Source organism: Crocuta crocuta, unplaced genomic scaffold (assembly GCF_008692635.1).
Source record: "Crocuta crocuta isolate KB4526 unplaced genomic scaffold, BGI_CrCroc_1.0 scaffold581, whole genome shotgun sequence".
NCBI classification, from domain to species: Eukaryota; Metazoa; Chordata; class Mammalia; order Carnivora; family Hyaenidae; genus Crocuta; species Crocuta crocuta.
The window spans coordinates 1,621,675-1,625,848 of record NW_027528635.1 but is presented as its reverse complement, the minus strand read 5'-3'; the positions used below and the strand labels follow the sequence as shown (position 1 = coordinate 1,625,848).

Sequence of the window (4,174 nt, the reverse complement as noted above, 5' to 3'; positions counted from 1 at the left end):
CCCCTCCATCTCTGCTCCTCCTGCACTCACACACTCTCTAAAAAAAAAAAAGAAAGAAAGAAAGAAAGAAAGAAAAAGTGAAGAAGAAAAAGATGAAGACGAAGTTCATATGAAGAAAAGAAAAATATAGCAGCCTGAAAGCGTCTAAAGCCAGGAAAGTGCTTGACGTGTTCAAAAGGTCAAGTGAAAGGAGATAAAGTTGTAGTGTGAGGAGCTTCATCACTCAGGGTCTGTAGGCCACAGTAAGGGTTGTGGAGTTTGTATTTTAAGTGTGATGGAAAGATATTGAAGATACTTGAATGGCATTTATGTGCTTCTGTTTGTGATTAATAAAGATCACGCTGACGGTCCGATGGAGATTTGACTATAGGTTGATAAGGTCAAAGCTTATTACAGTGACACAAATCATGGAAGATGATAGCTTAGCTTATTAAGGCGGAGCTACCAGGAGTAGGCCACAGTGAAGGAGTCTAGGCAATTCTTTTAAATGCGTTGAGAAAGTTTTAAAGATTTCGTTTTGAATCATGAGGTCCTTATACTTGCAAATTAAATTATTAAGAGCTTCAAAAGCTTATCACAATAAAAATACTGAAGTTCGCCATGAAAGGTAGGCCAAAGTCCATGATTTTGGACTATCCAAACTATAATCCACATTCCGGAAAAGTCCAAGAGGTTTAAAAAGAAATGTGCAAGCTATCTGAAAGAGTACTCCGTAATCAACACAGGGGTTTTTGGCTTCCATACTTCAGTTTCTCTTAATTGGGTCTCACGTATTAATGGAATTTTAGATGTTACTTAAATAAAATTATTCCTGTCTCAATGAGCCGTTATTTTTTTTTTTACGGTGAAAAAAAAAAGTATGTTTAGATTTTGCCATCTGGGCGCAGTTTAGATGATCCAAATTTTGTGGGCCACATCCGGACAATCCTAGTCAGGGGCCAGTCACACATTTGCTGTCTTTTCTCCATCGGGCCAGAACAGGGTGTCAACCTTGGCCACATCAATATCCTAGAGGTTCTTCAAAGCCTGTCTCAATTTGTGCTTGTCGGCCTTGACATCCATGATGAACACAGTGTGCTGCTGTCTTCTATTCTCTTCCTGGTTGACTGGGTCGTGAGGGGGAACTTAAGGATGCCATAGTGGTCAAGCTGGTCTCTCCTGGGACCTTTCTTTCAAGGGTATCTGGGCTGCCTTCAGAGACACAGCATCTTAGGCCATTGGAACGTAGGTGATAGGAGATCTTTTCTTTTGTGACTGTGGACACCTTTCAGCACCATTTCTGTGGCCTTCAAAGCCTTTGCTTTGGCTTTGGGAGGAGCAAGGTCTTCCTTCTTTGCCTTCTGCACCATCTTTGTGAAAGGCCAAGGAACAATTTTTTAATCACTTAAATTCCTAACATATTCTCTGACAAGAGAACAAAGACTCTACTGTTTTCCCGATTTGGGTAAAATCCAATATGTAGATGTGTTCTGAAGTTATTCTAGGAAAATCCTTAAAAACTTTCACCTTCATGGGAGCCTTAGTGCTTCTGTCCATCCTTACCAGACAGTCTCAATTCTATTGCAAGCTTTTAGAAGACAATGGAAACAACTCTTCCTTTCCATATATTAATAGCTACCACTTATCAAGTACTACATACCAGACACTGTGCTAAGTGCTCTTCCTTTATTATAACATCTAATCCTCTACAACAACTTTATGAAATAGGTACCATTATTATTAACATGCTGTGGATGAAGAATCTAAGACTCGGAGAGAAAAACAACCATCGCCACACGTTCTGGACGGTCAAGGAGGGAAGTGAATCAAAATCTAACATGGACTGTTTTCATTGCATTTCAATAACCTCTTACAATTATAGAACCTTTCTATAAGTCTACTTTCACATAGATAAAAAACAGAATTTATTCACATTACAGAGGAACCATCATTTTTNGGAATAAAGACTCAAATGTTTTTGTACTTTGAAGATGTTTCCATTTTTTTCAAATCCAAAAAATGGAAGATACCCTCCTCTGATAATCATAAGTCATGTAATATATGGATAGNCATAATGCAATCTCAAACTGAATCCCACCAAATTATTATTTAAAAATTTTTTTTAATGTTTATTTATTTTTGAGAGAGAGAGACAGAGGCAAAGCTTGAATTGAGGAGGGGCAGAGAGAGAGGGAAACACAAAATTGGAAGCAGGCTCCAGGCTCCGAGCTGTCAGCACAGAGCCCAACACGGGATTCGAACTCACAAACAGAGATCATGACCTGAGCCGAAGTCGGACACTTAACCAACAGCCACTGGAGAGTCCATGAAATATCCAAATCAGATGCAAATTATATTTACATTGCATTTATTTTACTCATCTAATAATTAGCAAACATGTGACCATTACATTGTGACTTAGCTATTATTTTTCATTTTTTAGATAATCTTATAACTTAACGATAGAACTCTGAATGGAAAGTGGTAATGCTGAGTTCCACGTGGAGCTGTAACACAGGATATCAAGTAAATCACAGCCTCTCTGAATTCCAACTATTTCTAACGGATGGTGTAAAATCTAGTAGGAGGAATGTCAATGCTTTTGAACTGCTCTGAAGGGAGCATGTCTTATAAAAATATTTGCTCCTATCATTATTATTCATGTCCCTTCAACTTTGGTGTTTCCGCCCCTGTGGTCCTTATTTTGGTATCCCGTAAGACTTTTGAAAAACTGTGGATGATGCAGTGTAATGTTGGGTTTCAAGCTGTTAAATTTTAGAGCACTTTCTGAGAATTATCACCAATTAACACCTCTTTTCAGGAAGAATGCTTCATTACTTCCCGAATCAGTTAAAATAACATCTTCGTCTGAAAAAGTTCAAACAGGCACATATAGCAATAGCTCTTCACTTGGATCCATCTTATTTATTTTTCCTGGCACTATTATAGGCAACATGTAGGGATGTTGGGTAAAGAAATTTTCCAGACACCAACCTGTTATTCATAAAGCGAGTCCTAGCTTACTTTATGAAATGTGTTTACACAACTCTGCTACTGAGAATAGCATGGTGCGGAATTATGCATAATGGGATTAACTACTTACCTGGCTATTATAATTATTGCCCTTTTATACTTTTATTTCACTAGCTTAATCTCCCAGTGGTTTCTTTCTCATCATTGCTATATATCCAACGTACACTAGACATCATTGGAGGTCTGTACTGTCGCTCACCACCGCGGCAGAGAAAACAGTCAGACAATTTGACAACCACTCTTCCGTGCTTTGTGCCAGAAGCAAGACAAACCGCTTCTTACAGCCACTTGTCCAGAACTCCTTGCCCGACCCTACNCCCTACCTGGAGGAAAGAAAGGTGAGAAGTATAGTGTTTTAGAGGCCACTCTAAAGATGAGCGGGACAATGGTGAACTCCATGATGTCTACCTATCATGGGCACCTTTGACATATTACGTCAAAGGAATTTCTTCAACATTTATTCCATACAAAACCAAAGTGTGGCCCATACTACTGTTGAAACTGTGGATACCGCTAAATCTCACTTTCATTCATTCATTCAACAAACACTTATTCAACTGTTACTACGTACTAGGAACACTGCGGTGCGCGCTGGTGATACAGCAGTGAACAAAACACAGTCCTGAGAGTCAACAATATAGCAACAATGTTGCAGACGATATGGTAACTAGACTTATGGTGGCAACTTTTCAAAATGTATACAAATATTGGGGCGCCTGGGTGGCTCAGTCAGTTGGACGGCCGACTTCGGCTCAGGTCATGATCTCACAGTTCGTGAGTTCGAGCCTGGCATCGGGCTCTGTGCTGACAGCTCGGAGCCTGGAGTCGGCTTCGGATTCTGTGTCTCCTCTTTCTCTGCCTCTCCCCTGCTCACACTGTCTCTCTCCCTCAAAAATATATCAACAGAAACAAACATTAAACAAACATATATTAATATCAGATCACTATGTTATATACCTGAAACTCATACATGTTGCATGTCAATTATTCCTCAGTTAAAAAGACCCCATCCTTATCCTCATGAAACTTAAAATTATGAGAACAGAGAAAATGAATAACCACTGCGTGGGCCTGCGAAGATTCTGAAGCTAAAAGAATGGAAATGTTGTATTCAAACTTCAAAGTGCAAATTACAAAGGAAGAAACTGTAGACAGACAGCTC

The 4,174-nt window shown here is 39.3% G+C and overlaps 1 pseudogene; it reads right to left on the bottom strand.

Annotated features, from left to right (window-relative positions):
* Positions 1–888: 888 nt before the first annotated feature.
* Positions 889–1,349, bottom strand: LOC144224280 (large ribosomal subunit protein uL23 pseudogene; annotated as a pseudogene).
* Between the last annotated feature and the right edge of the window lie 2,825 nt (positions 1,350–4,174).